Below are 24,885 nucleotides of genomic sequence, written 5' to 3' on the forward strand. Positions count from 1 at the left end.
GGGCACCCCAGAGGCACCTCATGTGACTCCCCATTGCCTCCTGCCCAGCCCCATAGCCTCTCAGCCACTTGCCCTCTTCGCCGTCTCTCCTGCTTGTTCTGCTGCAATTGAAGCAGCAGGCAAGCTGGAAAGAGCTCCTTTTCTCCCGCCTCTCAGCTGATCGGCGGGTGGGCGGGGCTTCCACGGAGGCCTCCCTGTAGGCCGCAGTGAAGCCTGAACTTGAGTAGGGCCCAAGCAAGCCAGGAAGGAGGAGGCAGCCAGAGTGTTCTCTGCAGCAGAAGACCCCTTGCTGCCCTGCCCAGCCCAGCATTTGCCAGGTAGAGTGTGAACTCCTTTTTGTGGTTACCTTTCCCGCCCCACCCCCCCAGATATATAGGGATCTGCTTGCCATAGGGCTTGGATATGGGGGTGGGGGAGGAGGGACCGAGAAGTCTCTGAATATTTAATTTAAAACAGACTGAAAAATGTGTTGGCTTTAAAAACAAAAACTATCTAAAAAGTCCTATGTGGCTTGTTTCATGGCAGAAAATTGCAAAAACTTCTGGAACAGTATTTTATTAATTTTATTTATTCATTCATTTATTTATAAATGCACTTATGTTCAAGTTGTTTTGCAACCCAGAAGGTCTGAGTGAGAATTGTGAAGCATGTGTGGTGCTTTTATTTTATTTTATTTTTCTTGTGTGTGAACTGCTCCCCAATAACTTGCAGGGACTTCAGGGTAAATCTGGCCAACATGTGAATGCAGCACCTCCATTCCAGAGGAGATGTGTCTTAAAGGGCTTTAAAAGCCTCCTGTGAAAAACCTCCTGCAATCAAACTTGACTGAATTTGTTCAGAATTCTGAGAAAACAAACATAGGCTCACCCTGCATGGTTGAAAGTCTCCTTTGCTAATCTGCAGCGAGGGGCCCATTTTAATAATTCATCTTTCTAGTGTGTTCTAGGCATTAAAAGTAATACAAATGTATAGTACTCAATGTATATCACTATATATTGTGACGTGTGTGTGTGTGTGTATTCAGTGAAATGTATTTCCAGGCAGCATACTTATTTTGGAATATCAGACTTAAATCCTTGGGGGCCTGGGGTGTGCGGAGACCCTGGACTTTGAGTGGGGGGGCTCCATTTTAAAATCTCATCTTTGGGCCCACTGCAACCTTGCTACGCCCCTGCCTCTGCCATTATGGTGTATGAATGTACTCCTTTATATTCTCTCACCTAAGCGTAGAATTGCCATTCACCTCTATGAGGAAAGTAAAGAAATGTGCTTAGGAAAATGTGATGAGGATTCCCTGAGATGGCATCCACAGGGGTCCCTTGAATTGCATGTATGTCCTTCTAAGCACAGAAGATGCCAAAGCTCCTTGCAATGGATAAACGCTCCGTACATGACCCACCAATTGTAATACATTAAGAGTAATATTTGCAGGGCCTGTTTCCTCCTAAGGAGACAGTAGTGGGGAGTTATTGATGTTCTTTAATAAGCATTTAATCACAAGATTAAATGGCTGAGCTGGTCATATGGGGGTGTATTGTGGGACCAATAACAAGGAGTAAATAAGGCAGATTTACAGATTTGATTTGATTTTACGGAGAAACACAATGGTAGGTTCCAGCCCTTGCTACAAATGGGATTGCTAAACCAAGGTAGTTGGGAGCAGTGGCCAGGCTGCAGGCTAGAGCTGGGACAGATACTAAAACCATGCAGATTTCAAAACTGTGTCTTGGCAGGCCTCCAGCTGTCTCTGGAGTTCGATCCCACGCAGGACTAAGAGCAGTTTGAAGGGCAAACAGGAAGAAATAATAGGAGGACTGTGGAGAGGAATACTCTGCAGGAACTATAGTCCTTGTGGCTCTTGGCACACACGTGTCTTAAGCTTAGCAACTTTTGCCACCCCTGATTTTTAGAGGACCTCTGAAAATGGCCTAGAATGGAGATGAGGACCCTGGAAAGGATGCAAGCAGAGACTGTATTCAATATGTGGACGTATGTGTGTATGTGTGTATACATATATACACACAGTCTGAAAGTGATGCAGTTAAATAAGGCAACGCTGCTGTTTATGCAAGCAATGTAACAATTAATGAACGCTTAGCAACAATACAGATGATGTCATGACAAATGCATTATTTCCTTAAATCCCACTGATGTCACTTAGGAAATGATGCATTCACTTCCTAAAAATGCTTACTTGGAATTACATGGAATTTAAATCAGGGAGATATAATGTGGTTAAGATCAGCATATTAAATGCCTGATTAAGAAAATCCATGTTGCCATTTAGCTTAGCGGACGGTCCAGCCTAGTCAGAAATGCATCACAGCAATTGTTAGAACATCACCCAGCATGGTCTATTTACCCCCTTTTACTATAATTAATTGCACTTCATTATTCACTCAGTGATCAGTCCTTCCCCCACTGTGAGGTTTAGGATGACTAATTTGTGGGACGTGTTATAATTTTATAAGATCTTCTGGTTGTGTTCTGAAGTTGAAGAATTTTTTTTTAAAAAACTCTGCATTTGTCTGCCTGTCTGCAATCCTCCTTTGATATTTAAACAAAAACATGTGGCAGATGGATAAAATATAATTCTTTGCAGGGTCTAGAGTCATAGCAGAACAAATCTAAGCTATGCCAAGATCTGATACCTACATGTATTATTCATAGGACCTACTAACAGAATAGCACCTTTGCAAGAGTTTAGGGCTGTTGGTTCTACCTCCCGACCTAAGCATTCATCCACAAGTATACATTTAAGCTGCTTTAACTGCTATAGCGACAGATTCCTAGCATGTCAAAGAAATAAAATACTCCCTTGGCTGCAAGCCATGACAGTTAAACCAGTCTGGGGAAAGTTTGAAATTTCAGTGTAGATGCATCTGGAAAGCTGTAGCCACTGGTGAAGTGGCTCATAATTAGGAAATGCTTGCCACCTGTGCAGGCAGTGGAAGAGGGGAATATTTGTCCTCACCGGAAGGGGAAGTCCTGATACCAGAAAATATTGGGAGGCAGTAGTGAAGGCCTCAGTTAGCATTGTGAACCCATATGGTTATAAACTACTTAGCTGCCATTGATGACATCAGCATCCTGCTCCAGGAAAACTCATCCAGTCAGCAACTGTGCATTTGCATGGTGTTGGCTGAGGTGCTCCCTTCCTCCACTGTTGCCTCCTGTCAGTTTCTAGTAAGGACTCCCCGTGCCTCTCGATCCTGCCACAGCAATGGCCAGAAGTGCCTACTAGCCAACCACTCTAATGGCCACCACTGTGACGGTCACCTCTCTCAACTTTAGCTCAAAGTGCTCTTTCTGTCCCAGTGCCAATTGCCAGTATCTTAATGACCCGTTAAGACTACTGCATTCCAGAACTGAGGGACATACATGAATGTTTTTTTAAAAAAAATTATTCAATTGTAACTTGATTAAAAACATGACAGAGTGAGTGTGGATCATAGTACCACACCAAGCTAAGTAATGCTACATACCTAGGAGCACAGGAAGCTGCCTTATACCAAGTCAGACTATTGGTCCATCTACCATCTGACTGGCGGGAGCTTCTCCAAGGTGACAGGCAGGAGTCTTTCTCTGTCCTACCTGCCTGGAGATGCCAGGGATTGAACCTAGGGTGGCCAGATGCCCTATTCCTTATCACGGTTATACAAAGCTAAATGTTTTATTGCTAGGGTTACCAGATGCTATGGGGAATGGGATTCCTCTGCCTAAGGCTGCCATATGGAAAAGAGGATAGGTCTCCTGCATCTTGAAGAGATGCATAGAAGAGGGAATTTCAGCAGGTGCAGCTTGTCATGAAAGGGAAAGAAAATATGCACCTGCTGAAATTCTCTCTTTTGTGCATCTCTTAAAGGTACAGGGGACATCCTCTTTTTCCCTATGGCAGTCCAGCCTCTGCCTTTCCTAGCTGTATAACACAAGAACATTTTGCAGGAGCATCTTGTCACAGAGCTGTGAAAGGTAAAGGAGCCCCTGCCTTCCTGTTCTGCATGTGGACATCTTAATTAAACCTAGGGTCTTCTGCATGCCAAGCAGATGCTCTACTGCTGAGCTATGGCCCCATCCCCATCACATAAAGTAAATACTTAACACGTTTCTTTTCTCCATCATTCACATTTTCTTCTTATTCTAACTCATATTCTAACTCGCACCATTTCCATTTGGCTAAACCAACAAATATGTATTGATCTATATTTAATTTAAATATCTACATACTGTATATTAAATTATATCAACAAGTAAATTTAAAAAATAAGAATTGTTGCCTGATTTCATTTAGTGAGAAGCAGAGTTTTAAAATACTTCTGTCTAAGGGGGCTGCTTCTATCTACATACACTCCCTTAAATCTCAAGATGGCTCCTTTAACTGATCATCTGGGATTACCAGTTTCATTTCTGTAAAGTATATGGTTGATGTCAGTGATCCAAATGATTATCCACCCATCTCCACCAACCCAGCCATTCTTAGAATTGCTGCAGCTGAAGGAATTATGCCCTAATTTCAGGAAGCATACAGTCCGTTTTTCAGTTCTGGGGACATGTTCATCCCCACCATACCCATCTGGGTGGGGTGGGGTGGGGTTGCATTGATTAATTCTCAGCACTTGGGCTTCTCCAGATGTGGCAGTGAGATGTCTTTGAGCAAAAGGACCTTATTATTCAAGAGGCCACCACTGCCAACAACTGAACTGATTGTTTAGAGGACCTTTCTGCCTAGTCTGCAGTTGGATTAAGCTGAAGGAAGCAAGGAGGTATATGGAGTCAGCCCAGTGGGAGTAAATAAGCTCAATTCAAAGTAATTGGACTGTCTTACTTGATTACAGAGCAAACTGTTGCTGCATGTAAGAAGATAGTCAGATGATCCCTATTCCCAAGTTAATTAATTCCAATTACAGTTGGTAAAAAGAACATGTGAAATGACTCATACTTCTTCAAATGCATCATTTCTAAAAGTAGGCTTATCCTAGACATAGAAAGTTTTTCAGTGGACCGTGTGGCTCCATTATATGGCCGTCTAGATATAATTGCTGTCATGGTTAGTGTCTGGTAGGGATTTGCACGAAATAGATTTTATTTAATTAAATATATATATTTAAGCATATTTATATACTGCCCAAAGCGCAAGTCTCTGCATTTTGTTTTGAGCTCGAAACAAAATAGACGTCTGAAATGTTTCATCAAAACAGCAGACGACATGGTTGTTTTGACAAGACAAAACTCGAAACGTCTCGAGTGTTTCGGCCAAAGGGATCAATGGGGAAACTCAAAACGTCCCATATGTCCTCATGGGTAATTCCTAGGGATACCAGATTGGGTTGGGTGACAGGACATGATGGGTGCTGCCTACCACCCAACCCACAAAAAAATGGGCAAACAGGCAATTTTAAACAAATTTTTAACCTTTCCCCCAAACCCCCATAGCATCAGAATCAAATAAATAATAATGATAATCAGAAGCCAGTGACAGAAAACCAATCAGCAAGGAGAAAACAGGCCTCCAAATTGACACTCGAAATGTTGAAACGTTTCAAATTGAAACAGGTTGGTTATGTTCCAAGCTCAAAACAGGCCCTTTATTTAAAGGGTGTTTTGTTTCAAGCTCAAAACACTCAAAACGACCAGTTTTGAGTCAAAACATTTTGACATGGAACCATTTCGCACATTCCTGGTGCCTGGTAGGGTGCGTATACTACCTAACTCAACCTTTTAAATACTGTGCACGACCAGTGCTGGTATCTGCCCTGCACTCCCCTCTTCCAGCCTCCTGCTTGCTTACATGGTGTCACCTACAAAAAACATACTCAAGGTCAGATCCCCCCCACTTTTCCCCTTTTGGTCTGTCAGTCCTAGCTCACCAGAACTTTATTTCAGCTCTTTTGTTTGCGGATTTAAGGAGGAGGAGTCCCAGAGACCTCAGGGCTTTGTCCATCAATTAAACCACCCATGTGGTTAATTCCCTCACAACAACTGTGTTCCTAGCTGTGTGAATACAAGGGATGTCATCTCCTAGTGTCCTCCTAGGAAGACTGTAGCCTGTAAGCATTCCAGGTTTGCATTCCTGTAAATGAGGTCTGTAGAGAATTTGTAAGTTTTTACTTTCTTATATATCAGGGCTTTTCCTCTGGCACAATCCTCACAGTTTTCCGCTAAATCAGAAATATATGATGTCTTGCCCTGTATAGATTGGAAGGCCAGAGGCAGCTGGTTTTTAATGAATAAACCCTGAGACACCTAAGTCTGTCTTACTGGGGTCTTTAGGGTGGTGTTGAGAAGGTGGCAGCAGCAAAGATAACATTGATATTAACAGACCCAAAAATAACATTGATATTAAGAAAGGGAGTAGTCAGATATAATTGTACAGATCGTATCAAAATAATTGTTTTTGAGCCACATGGCAAAAGAATAATTCTGGTTCACCACCAACTCAAGCTGTTACCCTGTGTCCCTGATAGCGATGCTGTGGAATCTGAGTAGCTTAATATGAAGCCACTGAAGCCCATGTGCCCACACGACCACTCCAGTGTGCGAGAGATTCCGGGACAGCAAAGGGGAATGGGGAAACCAGGCTGCATCTTTGGTATCCCTCTCTCTGTACAGTGCATTGGGGGAACTCTGTGCCGCCTGGCTGTTCCTCCCTCACCCCCGGTGAGCTGTATTTATTCTCAAATGATCCCATTTTTGTCAAAATATGCATCTGTAACACCAATAAAATGTGCAAATTTTATGCCAAGTGTGGCCTTTTTGGAGACTTCTTTGGTCTCTATTTCCACTTCTTTGGTGATAGATATTGACTTTTTTTACCATCTGGACCTGGCAAGCCTAGATGATCCCAATCCTCCCCTACGGTAGGCCTACCATTCCTCCGTCTTAAAATAACAGAAATTATATGTAGATGCAAGAACTAAACTGGAAATAGAACAGGAATGTAATAGGAATATCTTTAGATACTCCAAATAATGGACTCTCTGACAGTATTACTCCAATAAACTGAATCTCCAAATTATATGGATTAATGTGGTGCAGCACTGGAAACACACAGCCTGAGGCAATTTTATCTAACTAGTACTCCCATCATATCCATGCTTCTGACTGCCCACATTTCTTCAAACTCTCACTTACTCTACCATGAAATCGGGTCCATTTAGTCCTGTAACTTCTACCCCGATGGTCGGTTGTCGAAGGGGATCTTTTTCAGCCTTGATAGGTGAGGATGGAACTATTCATTATAAAAATGGCAGCTGCCGGTTCGGATCTCTCCCTTCCCCATGGCAATATGTGGCAAAACTCACTCATGTCCTGACATAATCGCAATCATGTGGAAGGGACAGGGAAGCACCCAGTCTTGATAATGCTGAGGTATGGACAAGTTTTACTATACATCATGGAAAGGCAAGGAGAGAAACTATCACCGAGTTCTCACTTTTGACATCAGTCCTTGTGTTTGTCACAAATGTGTGGTTGTGCCCTGAGAGCCTTAAACCATATACGCACACTGGGTGGCTATATGTGCTCTGGCCATAAGTCCCTGAAGAGGTGTTTGACTGGAACATAGTAGGTAAAAGTAAAGGCAAAAAAACTATTTTTCTCCAGGGAAGCTAGCTTATTCTCTGCTTTTCTAGTCAGAGCTGTAAAAGTAGAAGCTGGGCTGATGTAACACAATGGGGAGAAGTGGGCTTTTGTGCTATAACATTGTGCCAGCAGTGCTGCGAGTTATGGACTGGATGGCCTGTCCTCCTTTCTCATGCTCCTTATATACCGCACCCCTCATTCTACCCCGCAGTCAGTTTCTTCTTCGGCCAGATCAAGTGGGAAAGAGGCTAGGTTTCAATCAGCCTGGGAACTGCCTGAAAACACAAAGACACTCAAGTGAGTTCCCACAAAGGTTGTGATTGGTTCTGTGATAGGAACCTTCATATGGGAATAGGGGGGACAAAAATAAAAAGCATGCATTGATATTAGTCCTGGCTGCTGCTTATACTTTACCACATTCTGTTATGACCAGCCACAAAAGCCCCATCTGTTTTCCACTACACTTCCTTCATTATCATGACAATGGACTGCCAAGTGTGCTGGTCTTTATTTTGAAACAAGATCCTGGCTTCTGTATAGCACAGGGAAAGCCCAACCAACAGTTAAAATATAGAAAACAGTGTTGGAGCTGGTGAATGTATAATCAGGTCACTAACTCCATTCTCATCTGAGTTTAGGAAAATGTGCTTCAGACACACAGCTGATTGAATGATGCACATAAGATTGGCTGTGCCGAGAGTAATATCTCTTATTACAGCATAAAGGTGAAGTAGGTCACGTGCACATTTGGTGTCTTCCCCGTCACCCACAAAGTTCTTTATTAAAGAATTTTCATTTTCCAAGCACAGACTCCAAAAGTGATAGTTTCCGTGCCATTACAGATTACAGACAGCATTCAATTACAACTTCCCATTTTCATTTCTGCTTTTCATTTCACAAAATAAATACTGAACAAAGCCTAAGCTTAATGTGGTCTTGTATAATCTTTTTGCAGAACAAAGTAAGAAAGGGTGACCACCATTTTAAAAAAATATATCAACATAAAATAGATTACTTGCCTCCTTAACCTGAGTCACTCTCATCTGTAGCTAAAATTTCCTGATACTTTTCAAATCATTTTTAAATGGATGATGGATATTTAACCTTCAATTGTAATGCTAATTGCATCTAGCAACTATTAGTAATGGGGCATAGCTACAATTGAACAAGCGAGGGACACAAATGTCCCTGGGCCCCCAGGGGAGGGGGGCACTGGCTGGGTGACAGTTTGCTTTTTCTTCTCTCTCTTGGTGGGGGGCAAGGACCAATCTTCACGTTTTGTTCCACTCCAAACTCACTGTATATACCTGTTAGGGCCTTCCTAACATAAACTTCCCTAAAGGCAAGGGGAGGGGGGGTAGTGACTGAGAGACCATTGTATCTTTAGCGGAGGCTGCAGGATAGGTGGCATTGGTGAGTGGTGAAGTGGCGGTGGCGGTGAAGAATTGGGGCAGAGAGAGCTCCTCTAAGCCCCCCACCAGACTCCCAAATGACAGCCCAGGCCAGCTGCGACCTGGTTCAGGCCTCTGAGCATGCGTAAAGGTCACAAAAATGGCCTCTGCACATGCACAGAGGCCCGAACCGGGCCACAGCCACCCCGGAGGTTTGGGAGGTGCACGGGGGGGAGCTTGGAGGAGCCCTCATTAGGATGGGGGTGGATGGGGTGGATGGGGATGCCACCTCATTTGGGAGGTGGGCAGCGGGGCTTGGAGGAGCCCCTGATGCCACCACCCCCACTGCCTCCAATGCTTCACCACCACCGCCTCGCTGCCCGCCTATGCTGCCAAAACTGCGGCCTCCGCTAAAGGTGCAGAGGCCGCTTTCTCTCACTACCCCCCCCTTTAGGGAAGTCTAGGTTAGGGTTGCCTCCTTTACTTGTAAAGGAGAATCCTCAAGGATTTCCCTTTGGGGGGCTGGGCTGGTTCAAACTGGGGCTGGTCAAACCAGTCCAGCTCGCACATCCCAACTAGGCATGGAAAGCCTGAATCTAAGCCCAGACAATGAAGACCAGTATTTGTAATAATATATGCAGTACTGCACTTATATTATAACCCGGATTTAGGACTTGGGGCAGGGGGGAATGCTGGGCACCTGGAGAGCATGGCATCGTACCTTATTTCATGTGTTTCTACATTTTACAGTCCTTTTTAGCCTACCAAAGCAGCATAGATGCAGCAGATGATTCCTACTTCTAAAGGTGCTCATGCATGGGGGTGGGATTTTTTCACCAATCTCCCCTTCCTCCAGAAGCTCTCTAAGCAATGAGCAGTTGTCCCTGAGGGTTGCACAGGAGAGTTTTAACCAGACACTTCTCAACTCACAGTTTACACTCTTAACCACTTTTCTACATCAGCAAAAGAAAGCAGAAGGAATTAGGATAGTCCCAAAACTGTAAACAAATTTTCACACTGTCTCATAGTGTAAGAAAATTAATCCCAGGAAAAAAATACATTTGTAGATTTATTGCAAGAGGGATGTAATGGTATTGCTTCAAGTTAAATTTAAAATTGGTTTTGGAAGAGCCAAGTGTGATGCATGTGACCAATAAAGTTCTGGTTCCCAGCAGAAATAGAGAGGCAGTGACTTCATTTGCACACAATAGAATAGGGATGTGTGAACGGGTTCAAATTTGAACCGGTTCGAATTCAAACCAGGGTGGTTCGAAGGTTTGAATTCGAACCGAACCAGCCATCAGGTTCGAGCTGCAGGTTCGAATTTGAACCGAACCAGGGGGTGGTTTGATTGGAACTGGTTCAGACATCCAAAAATTGGTAGGATGGTAGCTGGCACCCAGGGGTACCTGCCACCCAAACCCCAAAGCAATCGGACACTCGTACGATTTTTAATGAATTTTTGAAAATTATTTTTATTTTTTCTCATAGGGTATAATGGGACTCGAACCAGCACATTATTCCCTATTGTGGAGCATCCATTGTTGCCAACAATCACGCAAACCCCGAAGCAATTGGACACCCCTATGATTTTTTATGAATATTTGAAATATTTTAAATTATTTTTCTCATAGGGTATAATGGGACCCGAACCAGTCCATATCCCCTATTGTGGAGCACCTAGGGGCATAAAGGTAGGGTGGGTGGTATACAACCACAGGTGCCTACTATCCACAAAGTTCCAAGGCAATCAGACACTCCTCTGATTATTGGTGAATTTTAAAATTATTTTGGAATTCCTCATAGAGAATAATGAGGATTGAGGCAAATGTATAGCTTCACATCGAGGAGAAAGGGGTGTCCTAGAGTGTGGTGGGTGGTAGTTCCCAAGGTGGGCAAGGAAGCTATCAGAATTATTTGAAAGGAATTGGGCAAAGGGCTGATTTTTAAGTGATTTTTGAAGTTTATGCGTCTTTAAGGTTTTTCTCCATAAAGAAGCATGGAGGTGTCAGCAATGCATAGCTTCACGTCAGGGGCAAAGGGGTGGCCTAGAGCAGAGTGTGGTGGGTGGTAGTGCCCAAGGGGGCCCAGGAAGCTATCAAAATTATTTGAAAGGAATTTGGCAAAAGGCTGATTTTTAAGTGATTTTTGAAGTTTATGTGTCTTTAAGGTTAGCAGATGAGAGTGGAGTCATGGTTTGTCATTGAAAATCTTATATGCTACCAAAGAATCTACACTCAGAACACTTCAGAAACAACAAAACCCAGTACTCCATGGTTTAGCAACCCATGGGGGTGGTTGGCACCCTCTTTACACTAGACCACCACTCACTCTGGGCCACCCCAGCACCCCACAAGTAGCTTTAAGGTTTTTCTCCATAGGGAAGAATGGAGGTTTCAGCAGCCCCATAACTGCACTTGGGGGGCGCTGGGGTGGCCCAGAGCAAGGGTGCCAACCACCTCCATGGGTTGCTAACCCATGGGGTACTGGGTTTTGTTGTTTCATTACCATTGACCTGCAGTTTCATTACCATTATGTCTGAACACGTGCAACTCCAGTCCCATTTGTAGCGCGACTCTAGGTTTTGCTCAGGAGGCTCCCATTTGAACCCTCAGTTTGTAGTGAGTTTTGCTGCTACAAACTGAGGATCCAGGGACCCTCCATTCTGTTCGAATGCAGCACTGGAGGCTACATTTGGCTAGACTGGATTTGAGGGAGGGAGCTCTTCCCTCCCTCCCTCCCTCCCTCCCTCCCTCCCTGATTGTCTGTGCAGGCTGTCCTTCAGTCAAGAAGGTAGCCTGAAAAGTCAGTTCCCCCACCTCTCTGCAGTCTTACTAACTGCAGTGACAATGTTCTCTAGTACATCTGAATTTGGACAGGAGAACAAGGGGAAGGGGCACATCACCAAGGCTCCATTGGACCTGCAGTTCTGCATTACATGTGAATGCAGCCAATATGTCAAAGATCCACTGAATTCCCCCAAACACACTAGTAGCCAGTATTAGCTGAGGGACACTCTGCCTCATATTCCCCTAACTCTTGTTTCCCCCCATTTCCCCATGGCAGCACCACCAATTCTGGTGGTGCTGCTAGAAGTGAGAGGTAATTCTTAGAATGGCACTGTAAACAGCAACATTAATGCAGTAAACATTGCCTTGATATCCTCAGACAACAGTATCTAAGTAATCAAGTGCAAGGCCTCGGACACTTTTACTTACCAAGATGCTCTAGCCCAGGGGTTCCCAACCTGTGGTACTCCAGAGGTTGCTGAACTACAACTTCTATCATCCCCAGCCACAATAATTTGTAGCTGAGGATGATGGCAGTTGCAGTTCAGCAACCTCTGGAGCAGTGGTCCCTCTAATTTTTTTCATCTCTGTGAGGAATGAATTTTGTTCTGAGCAGCAGTATTAAGGCAGTGTGCGCTCACCTGCATTCAGAATGGGGCCTTCCTGATTCAACCTGAGCGAGATCTAAAATGAACTGAGCAGACATCCAAAAACTTGTGAGTGTGCATACGTGCACACACCTTAGAGGGCACAGTGCTCTGGAGTACCACAGTTTGGGAACCTCGGCTCTAGCCAATGAAGAGCCCCTGGTGGCGCAGTGGTAAAAAACTACCGCTCTGTAACCAGAAGGTTGCAAGATCGATCCTGACCAAGGGGCTCAAGGTTGACTCAGCCTTCCATCCTTCCGAGGTTGGTAAAATGAGTACCCAGAAATGTTGGGGGCAATATGCTAAATCATTGTAAACCGCTTAGAGAGCTTCCAGCTATAGAGCAGTATATAAATGTAAGTGCTATTGCTATTGCTATAATATCACAGTGATCCCCTCTGTTAATGGCTCCATTGCTGCCGCCTTCCTCCACCACTGATATAAGCAGCTGAGAAAAGACAAAGCATGTAGATAAGGAGAGGAGAGGAACCATGATGGGGAAACAGGAGAGGGTAGATCCAGAATGAGGGGAGAAAAGACATGGGGAAGGAAAGGAAGTGGGTCTGGAGTAATAAGGGAAGGGAGAGGAAGCGAACTCTTCCCAGCCCCCAGCCCAAACAAAACAAAACAAAAAACCACCCATGACATTCACAGGCCTTTTGCTGGTACATATGAAAATTAATTATACATTGCTGAAAGATGGGTGAGGAGCCTGCTACAGTTAGGGCCTGTCTTACGAAACAAACTGAGCATGGTCTATCTACAAAAGCTAACCACTAGGTTTCCTAATTAACTGACTTTTGGTTTTTAAGTCTTCAATTGTTTTGGACACAAAGGAAGTGGCAAACCAGATGGTTTCTGAAAACTATTATCACTCAGCAGAGAGTGTTGTGAAAGCAAGAAGAGTATGAACCATAGAAAACACACAAACCCAATTAAAGCAAGTGGGGTAACCCAAACCAGCAGATTCTGGAGAAGACATATTGTGACATTGGTCCAAATACCATGTAGAGCCATTCAGGGCACTGCAGGTTGTATACAAAGCACATGGGTGTAAAATGCATGGCTTCTGTGATCATCCTGCATGTGCATGATTACAGACTGTTCCATTAGCCCAGCCTGGCACAGGATGCAGGTGATAGAAAGCAACACAATCTGCATACAGAATTCTGCCATTATGTAAGAAGGCAGACATGTTATGCTACGGAGAGCTGAAGATGCAGAGAGTGTGCTTTTGAGGAGATGACTGGATTTCTTACATTCAGTCTTTGGAATAGAAGGAGAGTCATCAGAGTCAGAGCTATATTTAAAATATTTTTATAAGAATGCATTTGCAACAAGAACAAGACTCCATACTGGGGATGAAACAGAATTTAGGTACATATGTACACTTATTTTATTTTATTTATTTATTTATCTATTGCATGTTTATACCACCCTATCCAAAGGCTCTATCTTGTCATCATGTGGGTGCCTCCACATAACCCTGATCTTTTCTGAGGTGGTTTTGCAATACAAATTGAAATTGGTGCCAATATGGGTGAGCCAGACAACAGGCCATTGATGCAGCACCCAGCAAAAAAGACATGAGATCCCAGTGTCAGGGGTAAAGTGAGTCACATCACAACTTTATTAAGTAATTGATCTGTAAACTACAGCCTCCCTAGTTCTCCAAAGTAGATTTCTGACCCTTTGGTGATACCTTCAAAAACCTTCAAAAACCACTGGCTCCCAGTTAGGGTGACTTTGCCCTGGTTCAAAACTCAAGGCAGTATTCCATATTTTCATTACTCACCCACCCTAAGAAGTGTGCAGAGGAGAATATTGGGCCTCATTATCTACCCCAAGCCCGTCAGCTTTGGGTGCTAGAGAAGCAGCCTGGCCCCCAAATGATTCCCCATCCTCACTCTTCTCCAGCCAGTGAGCCCAAAGAGATTGGTTGGAGGAAGTCCCCTTTATCGCCTGGATGTTCCAGGGTCTCACTGGTATATGCAACCCAAACTTTTCGCACTACCAGAAGAAGGCCAGATGGCATGCCACCAAGCTTAGTATCACTCGCCCTACCTGGAAACTATAGCTTTCCAGTCAGATCAGTTCTGTTGTCCTTGAACAAATGTAGCAGAGGTGATTTGATGTCCTCCTAGGGGTAGATAGACCTCTCCGTTTCCATTCCATCTAAACTTAACACAGTATCCTTTGCTTTCTGTTCTGCTCTCTTCTGCTAAAAATACCTCAATATTTTTTCCATCAGTGAAAAAATATTAAAGATGTATCTTTTTATCTATGTCCATGTATTTTGTACCCAAACAGTTAGCGTAACAATACACTGCAAAGTGTGCCTTTCAAAAGGCATCTTTATACAAAGTATGGAATGCATAGAATCCATAGACGTCTTTCTAGATCTTATAAAATCTGACCCACTAGGGAGTGAGAGGGGTGTATTTCCCCTTGAATTTTGTCAAGAGAGGAATTCAGTAACTTCCCTGTCCCCAAACTGCATCATCTCCAGAAACAAGTCTTGATTCATTCCAACACCACAGAATTCAAATATACATATTAAAAATAGTTTGATACAAAATCTATAAAATGTTCCTAGACAATCTTCAGTCAGTGCAGAGATGCTTGAGCGTAAAATTACCTACTGTCTGTTCTACATGGTGTTCTGTTGGTGGTGGATACTGCGTACAATCTGTTATGCCTGGTACAGTAAGTGCAGTATTCTATAACAGGCATTTCTGATAAATATATGCATATTCCTGAAGGGGCTACTTGAGACAAAATGTGCAATGAAAATGTGGCAACTGTGTACAGAAGATAGAAGAAATACAGAGCTTGTCTATACTAAACAGTAGCCTATAACACAGTTTCTCAACCACCGGTCCCTGGACCGCTGCTGGTCCCCGAAGGGTTGAGTGCCGGTCCCTGACTGGGAGTCAACCCCCCCCCCCACAAACAACTGCAGTCAAGGCACTCACTTCCTCAATTTTGCACATGGCACGGAAGAGGGAGAGAAGGAGTATCATGGAGGCACGGGACCCTGCTTCCACCTTGCCTCCACGTGCTGCTGAGATCTTCCTACAGCTATCTTTATCTTTACAACTTCAAACTGTATGCGGCATGGGGGCATCGAGGAAAAGGTATGGCAGTGGGCTCCACTTGAAGGGCTGCTGGTTCTTGCATGCTCATTATTTGCAGCCAAAGGTTGATTGATTGAAACCCAGCTGCCTGTTACGGCCGAGGCGCCTTGAGAGGAAACCCTGTTTCCCTCTTGCATCGGTGGGGTGTTGTGGTCCCTTAGCCTCCTGTAACCACCTGGTCTGCACTACCGGTGGAAGACGGCGGTCCCCTTTGTGACCTCGCCAGGGGGTGGAACCTCTGGCTGGGATCATGCCATGGTGAGGGCTAAGCAGTGGAGGGAGGGAGGAGGGCCGCCTTGGCTTGGGCTTTACAGAAAGGGAGTGCAAGTGGACCTTCCTCTGGGAGGGGGAGCAAGCACACATACCAAGGAAGGCTAAGTGGCAGAGGGAGGCGGTGTGGGGAGGGAGTGAAGGGGAGAGGCAAAAGACCATTTTGTGCATTCATGCAAAAGGGTCATTGGATGAATGGCACTGGAATGAAGTGTTCCTGGGGATTTGATGCCCAGCGCGGTTTGTGCCCGATCCCAACTGATTTAAAACCAGCTGCCTGTTGCGGCCATGGGAACTTGAGAGGGAACGCCGTTTCCTTCTTGCATTGGTGGGGCGTTGTGGTCCCTCAGCCCCCTATAACCCCCTGGTCTGCACCGCCGGTGGAAGCCGGCAGTCTTCTTTATGACCTCACCAGGCAGGGGGGACAACCTCTGGCTGAGATCACGTCGTGGTGAGGGCTAAGCAGTGGAGGGAGGGAGGAGGGCTGCCTTGGCTTGCCTCGCAGCAACGCATGGGCAGCATGTGGGACCACATGAGCTGCATGGCCCCAAAGTCAGGCTGGTGTGATTGGCGCATGCAGGAGAGTTGGGAGGGGGCACAGAAGCGTGCACTGTGAGAGAGAATGGGGAAACACCTGCTACACTCTGGTGCGCAAGCACAGCGGCAGCAGCTCTTGGACCCAGGCAACCTTCCGAGCGCGGTCTGGTGCACCATTGCCTCACCCACCCTGAGCAGTGCCTTGTCTCCCCAGCGAGGAAGATGAGCCATCCACCACTACAACACCCCGCGCCCCCCACCATCTTAGAATTGCCCCCTTCCCTTTAACACCAGGTCCCCACTGCTCTTCTTCATGTTTTCTTTCACCATTAAAAAAAAAACTCCCAGCGCCTGCCACGTAACGGTTTTTAAGCAGTTTTGGAGGAGCTGCGCGGGTTTCATTAGGTCCACCTCACAAAGTGCACAATTAAGAGCAGGATCCAGATCAAACCAGGTGATAATGACCAAGCAGCATTGACACAAATGAGAGATGACTACATTAATTTCAGTGGGTGGTCCTGACTAACGTGGTCTGGATCCGGCCCTACAACTACACAACTCCGGCTAAAACTCCACCTCCATCAAGAGAGGGTTAAACTGTAGATTTTGGGCTCTACTGACAACTTGCCCAGCTCTCCTCTCCTCACCTCCTTTTTGCTTTGCTTGACATCCAGCCTGATGAAGAGTTTTGGGGAATTCAAAAGCTTGCTTGTATGTTGGTTTCGTAGTTTTTGAATTTTTCTAAAGGCCCAACATCCCCTCTCCATTGAGTAATCACAAGCACCCCCACCCCACACATACTGAAGACATACTGGAGAGATATTTGTTCACCCAGGCTTTTAGATTCAGGGGTTCTCAACCTTGGGTCCCCAGATCTTGGTGGACTTCAACTCCCATAATCCCCAGTCATAATGGCCAAATGCCACTGTGGTTAGGGGTTATGGGAGTTTAAGTCCACCAGCATCTGGGGACCCAAGGTTGAGAACCCCTAATATCCTATGTTTGCAAAAGATTCCAAATTTAATTATTTTAATGCTTATATTATTTTAATTGTAAACTGCCCAGAGATGCAAGTTTTGGGCAGTATAGAAGTCTGTTTGATAGATAGATAGATAGATAGATAGATAGATAGATAGATAGATAGATAGATAGATAGACTGAAACTTGAAACCCCTTTACTAGCTGCTGGTCTGGGAAACTGCGCATGAAGAATGTAGCGGTCCTTGAAACTCTGCATGAGGAATTTAGTGGTCCTTGACTCCAAAAAGGTTGAGAAACACTGGCCTATAACCTTGGGGTAAAAAAATATGCATATCAGTTCATTTATCCAATCTTCAGATAAGTGGAAATAGCTTTTGTTCTACACTATTAAGGAACTGCAGTAAGCAACCTGAGCATTCAGCAACGGGGGAAACCCTATTATCCATTTTTTGATATACAGACTTTATAAATAAATCTTCCTAAAATACATCAATATAAGAATGACTGGCCACCTCAGTTGTGCCCTGTTGGTTGATTGATTGATTGATTGTTCAATTTTTATACCACCTTTCATAAGACATCCCACGGTGGTTAACAACCATTAAAATACAATAAAAGTCCATAAAAATCACATTTAAACCCTTAAAATCAGTTACACAGTAAAAACTATAGAAGTCCAAAAAACCAACAACCATAAAAAATATAAGCAGGATTGCTGAGAGACCTGGCAGCCCCTAAAGGGTAAAAGCCTGAACAAATAAAAAGGTCTCTAGTTGGGTGTTGTTGTTTTTTTAAAGCATCCAAAGATATCAAAGAGCAAACATTCACCGGGAGCGCATTCCAGGGCCTGGGAGCAACGACAGAGAAGGCCCTGTCTTACATGCATGCCAATTTAGCTTCATGTTACATAGAATTCCATCCTATGAATTAGGATGTAATTCATACATCCCGCTTGCACCAGCATCCACCATTCCAGTCTGATTCATGGGCAAGACTAATTTATTTTATTTACTCACTTGCAGCGTGAACTGTTCTTGAGATGAAGTCTGGGTACACACAGGAATTGTCCAGTGTGAAACCAGCTGGGCAGCAACTGAGGATAGTATTAAAATGTGAAACACAATAAACAGTATAAGGGGTCGCCAAATAATATGAAGTTGTTTTTTGATTGGAAAACTCCATAGTAACCACTTACAGTTTGTCTACTTGGGTATGCCCATATGCACTGGTACAAATTTGTGCTCCCTGCCACACTGCATTGAACTTGCCACAACTTACCTATCAGGGCAAAGCAGACTCTGTCTAAACCTGTACCTTCTAAGCTAGGTTATTCTGCTTATTCCTCAGAAGGCTCAGCTTAGGAGGGGCTGCCTCTGCAGGCTCTTGTTCTGGGTCTCTTGGCTGACCAACCTAGGCTCTGGCCCAATGTTGGGGCCTTGGCCTGGGCCCAATGCTGGTCCTTCTACTCTGGTTGTCCTTCCTCACTGGGATCAGAGTCCAAGCTATTGCTCAGGGCATAAGTCATGACAACTAGCACAGTCGAGCTGTATGGATCAGCTTAAGCTGCTTTGGTACAACACATTGACTCGGTCTGCTGTTGTCAAAATACAGTTCCAAGAGCAGTCAGGGCAGAAGTAGCTGGGCTTGCTTGGCTTGCCAGAACACCCACATCACCTACACATGATTTGACCAGCAGCCATGGGTCCAATGTGTCAAAGAAGTCCATAGAACTAGATGTCTAGAGGCCACAGAGACTATTGTCATCTCTGTGCATCATTTCTTGCATAGTTGCATTGTGCCCTTCCTGAAAAATCAGAGCAAGAGATCATGAGAGCAATAGTATATCAGTACTCCTACTACAGATAGACACAGTGTTGGCTGGGGACAGTGTGTTCCCTCTAACAGGGATTCCCAGATGTTGTTGACTACAACTCAAAGAATCCATAGCTGCCATAGCTTTTGCTTGGGGATTCTGAGAGTTGTAGTCAACAAAATCTGGGAATCCCTGTTAGAGGGTACACTGGTTGGGGATGGGGTAAAGTTCCCATACCAACATACTAAGTTGTCTCCTCATGTTGCTGCTAAGTCTCCCATAATCACATCTGCATAATCCCAAACTGACATATTTTCAAAGTTCATAGGAGGTGCCACCAATTAACCAAGACTACAATAGCGTGTGTGTGTGTGTGTGTGTGTGTGTGAGTGAGAGAGAGAGAGAGAGAGAGAGAGAGATTATACGTATCTGAGATTTCCCTTAAAATCATCACTACATTCTACTCTCTTTCTCTAGCTTTAGGTACTGCAAATAATATGGGCTTCTGCATGAAGTCAGAGGATCTCACAAGCCTGTTCCTCTAGATCATATGCCTTTGGAAGTATACTGGCACAGAGAATCCACCTGGACATCTTGCTGTAATAGCTGTATACCTCTGAAAGTCACCTTCTATTGAGGAATTATTTTCAGAATACCATATTTCTTTAAGATGGTGTAGGACTCTCAGGTTAAAGAGATGTTTTAAAATGGGATAGGGTATTCACACACCATCTAGGAAACAAAGGAAGAAAGCAGAACTGTTCCAAGAAGCAAAGAATTTTTACAAGGTTGAGCCACAGCACCAGAGGGGGGTGAAACCAAGTCTCCATATGCTCTTGCTATCCATTTATGAGAGACCAATCCCAGATGGAAAACAAATGAAAGCTAATTAAAACAATGAGAATTGAGTATTGAGGGATCTTGTGGGGGAAACACATTCTTTCTAGATGCTGACAATGATATTCAAAAACAGAGATGGGCAAACCTCCGTGGAATAATTTCAAAGATAAATCCATGATCATTTCCCCAAATATGGACAACAGATTTCTGTAGAGTTTCCAACTTGCTCCTCACCCAGTTCTGCCTTAAATGGGGAACATGTTGGATATGTGCCTTCAGAGGCATAGGTGTTAGTGCAGGTTAGTGACATCATCAGCTTGCACCAGTAACCCTGAAGTATTTGCAAAGACTGAGGCCTGCTTGGCACAAATCAGGCCTTCCCTTCCATCCCTGAATAATCATAGGGCGATCTTGACCTGTTCTATACAGGTAGAGCTTTTGCAAAGACTCTAAATGCTCCCAGGTATGTGTAGTGCAAATCAGCTATATTGAAGCTATAGACAATGGCTCACACTCTGCACAGTGTTATAAGGCATAAAAGAGCAGCATATCTACAGAAATACTGTATTGGAGCTCATCCAGTACATTGCTGAGCAGGCAAATGTGGGCGGAGGGACAGGGAGGATGATTTCACTGCTCTCTCCTCCCTCCTAGGCTTCAGAAATATGTCCTTGAGGGATGTGCAGCCCCCTCAAAGAGAAAGCAGTAGAAATCACTCCCTCCTGTCCCACCACCCACATTTGCCTGCTCAGCAACATACTGGCTGAGTTCCAATACAGCATTCTGCAGACACACTGCTCTTTTACACCCTACTAAAGCTGCGCAGAATGTGAGCCTTTGACTTTTACACTTGCTGGAACTCCCATTGATTGTGGTGAAACGACATGAATTACAAAGCCACCTACTTGGCAGTACATGTGCAAAACCTCATTGTTGTTATTCCTTTCCTTTTTGTGAAGCTCACATGGATAATTGTGAGCTACATGATCTGATATGATGCAGCTTTGGGGGGGCATGTATCTTCTCTGTATGTATTGATTCTCTTTGCATTATATAAGAACATTCGAAAATAGACACATAGAACAATATTCAATAGCACACATTCCTCTGCTTTGCAGGTATCAGTGGTGATATACTAGCATCACCCTTCCAGGTAGCTGAAGTGCCCCATCCAAATCTAAATCTTGATTTTATGTACATGTCTGTGCCTTCGGAGTGGAAAGCATGGCACAATTTTCAAGTGTTTCTACTACAGCTGTTGCTGGAAATATAAGAAGATGCATGCAACAATATTACAAACTTTCAGAAGATAGGGTGTGTTTTTAAACCAAATGCTCACCAAATGCAGGGATACCCACTGGGAGAAACACCTACTGTATATCCACTAGGAAAAACACAAATGCAGGGACTGTATATACCCACCAAGAGAAATACATACTAGGGTTGTGATAAAACCCGATTTGGCTGTCTGAATCACCAGCATCTCCCTTTCAATTTGAGGGCTTTCACGGCCTCTTTAAAGTGGAGGAGAGCAGATCTGTACCTGCTGCTCCTCCTCTCGCACCATTGCCAACATCCCATCTATGCCTGTGTGCACAGATGGGCTCTGCACATAGACGGTGGCCTCTGCACATAGACGGTGGCCATGTGCATGGTCAGCAACAGAAAGAGAAAAGGAACCCCACCACTCATCCTCTAGAGCAGGGATTCTCAACGTTGGGTCCCCAGATGTTCTTGGACTTCAGCTCCCATAATTCCCAGCCCCAGTAGCCTTTGGTTGGGGATCATGGGAGTTGAAGTCCAATAACATCTGGGAACCCAGCGTTGAGAATCCCTGCTCTACAGCAGAGGTGCACAACTTTGGACTACAGCTCCCATCATCCCCAGCCACAGGTGCCTATAGTGACCCCAACATAATACTTCACAAAGACAAAAATCAGTGGACTTGAATGGAAACCCCATTGTGCCTTGTGACCTAGTCATCTTGTGGACTGCCATATTTTGAATACTAGAATCACACATGGGAAAGTGTAATGAAGGTTCTTATTTTTATGTTTGTACCAATGAAAGGTGTTTTATGCTCCAACAGGATTTGCATGGTAGATCTTGATAGGTTTGTGCAGCTGAGGAAGCTGAAGTTTGAGGTTTTATAAGCAGACCAGGAGGTGAAAACATTATTTTTCACACTTGAATTCGCATCCCTTCCCTAAAGCTTAAACGGTTTCACATATTTCATTTAAATGTTATATGTATATAATCATTTCTCTGTTGAGAAGAGCTCGACCCAAAAGGAATTCATTAGGGAAAGCTCCAAGCAATAAAAAAGAGAAGCATTGGAAACATTGTTGGAACTCAACCTTACTGTAGTCAGCTCCTGCCAGCAGCCATTATAGCTCTTTGAGAAGAGCCTGCTTGAGCCAACAGGTTGACTGAAGTATGGCTTCTTAGTATGAATATTTGGCCACCAGAACTTTGACTTCGGGTGCCGCCTTCCTACTGCCACAGCTCAGCCCTGCAGCCAAATAAAGCTCAAGTGACTTAACACTGGTTTTCGATCCAGTTGAAATCAAAGTAACTGGCATTTATCCTTGTTCCATTGCCAATAGCTGCAGAAACCAAATCGGAAACGGCCCAGCATATGACAGATGGCCGATGGTGAGATGGAAAGCCTTGTGGGTTAGGGGACTCCATCATATCTGGGGCCTGTGCAATAGCAGCTGGCCGTATTAGTGCCATATAAATATTTGTCACATACCTGTTAGGATGAGAGTCCTGTTAACTGGGCAGAGGCATACTTTAACAGTGATTACTCTCTTTATATTTAACAGGGAGAGAGCAACTGGCCCTTTTCAACCCAGCACAACACCCCTTCAGTGGGGATGTGTGAATTGGCTCAAGCTCGAGCTGCTCCAGCATTGAACTTGGCTGGCTCAAGGGCTTGACATTGAACTGGCCTTGAGCTGGACTGGCCCCAGTTCAGCTTGAGCCGAACTCCCCTAGCCGGTTTGGGGGTTCTAACTAAAAAGAAAAAACATAATTACTCATCACCTCCAGGGGGCACTGCCTTGGCCATGGGGGGGAAGGGTCCCTGGTGGTTCACCCTCTTCCCACCGGCCTCTCCCCGGTCTCAAATCAGTCCAGTTCAGGTGGTTTTCAGCCTGTTCTGGGCCTCTGTGTAGTAGTGGTGGCCATTTTGGAGGCTGCCACACATGAACACTGGACAGCTACATGACCCAGGTCATGCAGGTGTACATTGCGCATGTGTGGGCAAACTAGTTTTGTGCACACCCCTACCCTTCAGTGGCTGTTGTTGTTGTCTTCCTTGTGTTTTGTTTTCTTTGGGATGGTGAGCTCTTTAGATTGGGAGGGGACAGGCTCACAGTCTTCTTCTTATCTTTTTTCTATAGAGAACATTTTCATTGAGAAGAAAGAAAGAAAGGGGGGAGGGAGGGAGGGAGGATATTCTATAGGGTCAGAACCTCTAGACCAGTGTTCTTCATTGTAAGGCCTGTGGGCCCATGGCAGCCTCTATCAACATTAAGTTCAGCTCCCTGACTAATGGTTTGTTGGGCTTGTGTGATGCTTTGGCTGGCACCATGCAAAGACAACCATTTTCACAGTAAAGTGCTGCACTTGACCCAGTGCTGTGTGTGGGGACTTTCCCTTCTCCTTTAAGGGAAATGGAGCCCGCTTGAACCTCTGTACCATCTTGGAAGGTGTGCACAGAGGACTGGGAATTGTAACCCTTCCCAGTGCTTTCATCCTAGAACTCTTAAGAGAGGACTCCATTTGTCTTAAAGGGCCCTCCTAGCTCTGAGAAAAGTGCAGTCCTGTGCAGAAGTCAGGACAGTGGGAAATGGCTCTCACATTGAAGGGTGGTTTGCTGTTGTTGTTGTTGTTGCCAAAGTGGCCCTGCTTGAAGAATAGTGAAGATCACTAATCTAGGCTTTCCAGGGCTAACCTGTAAAGAGACGGGCAATATGGGGAAGTCAGCATCACATAAGATTGGCTTCACTAACCACACAGAACAAGTAAGTGCAAGCAGTTTGTCAAGGCATTAGATAAGACTTGCAGATCCTTGTCTCCTGATCAGTGAGAAGGGCTCCAGAGTGGACTGCGGGGAAGGCTGGTTAGACTTACCCTCCCCACAGATGATCCTACTTGGCATTGCTGGGCGAGCTCCTCGTGCACCCAGACGATTCCCCAGATGCCTAAGCAGCGGGGAGGGTCGGGGGCCAGGATGTGTCATCCCGGCCCCCAGAAATACCATGATGCACCGCATGAGTGTGCAGTGCATCATAGGAATCCCCCTCCTCTGCCCAAGCTCCATGCCAACAGCCGCGGCTGCTAGACCATTTTTAAAAATGAGATCACGGGAGTGCTTACTCCCTTAACCTTGTTTTGATGGGTGGCTACTTCAGCGGGTTTGCCACCATGTTGCCACTAGGATCGGCCTGATCCCGGCAGTTCACACTCGCGTGCAAAAACAGGCTGGGCTCCCTTAGCCCAGCTTTGTGCACGTGTGTGAATAGCCTCGCAGTCTAGGAGATAGATAGAGGTCAGTTGGAAATAGATGGTCCAAGTTATCAGTCTGCCCAAAACAGGTGAGGCTAACATGGCAGGGAGCAAAGTATGGGTGAGAACAGCCTCAAGGTTTGCACAGAGTGTGCTCTGTTATACATAGGGGCCGTTCATAGGGGCCGTCCTACATGGAGGGTGGGTGGGGGGAAGGCTTCCCAAACCTTTCCTCCCCCACCCCTCACCAGATGATTGTTGTTTTGTTGGTGGGAGCACGCTCCACATTCCCACATGATCAGCCCTGCTCTGTACAGCGAGGAGCAGGGCGGATTGATCTGAGGCTGGGTCTCATCCCAGCCTCTGTGAAGCCCATGAAGCAGT

General features: G+C 45.0%; 1 long non-coding RNA gene across 7 annotated transcripts in view; it reads left to right on the plus strand.

Annotated features, from left to right (window-relative positions):
• The first annotated feature begins 212 nt into the window (after positions 1 to 212).
• LOC128348195 (uncharacterized) overlaps positions 213 to 24,885 on the plus strand; it is a 57,558-nt gene continuing 32,885 nt past the window's right edge. For all 7 annotated transcript variants that reach the window (XR_008318063.1, XR_008318019.1, XR_008318001.1 and 4 more), the window contains exon 1: positions 213 to 317. This is a non-coding gene — a long non-coding RNA (uncharacterized LOC128348195). The remainder of the gene's footprint in view (positions 318 to 24,885) is intronic.

This window comes from Hemicordylus capensis, chromosome 1, assembly GCF_027244095.1.
Source record: "Hemicordylus capensis ecotype Gifberg chromosome 1, rHemCap1.1.pri, whole genome shotgun sequence".
NCBI lineage: Eukaryota > Metazoa > Chordata > Lepidosauria > Squamata > Cordylidae > Hemicordylus > Hemicordylus capensis.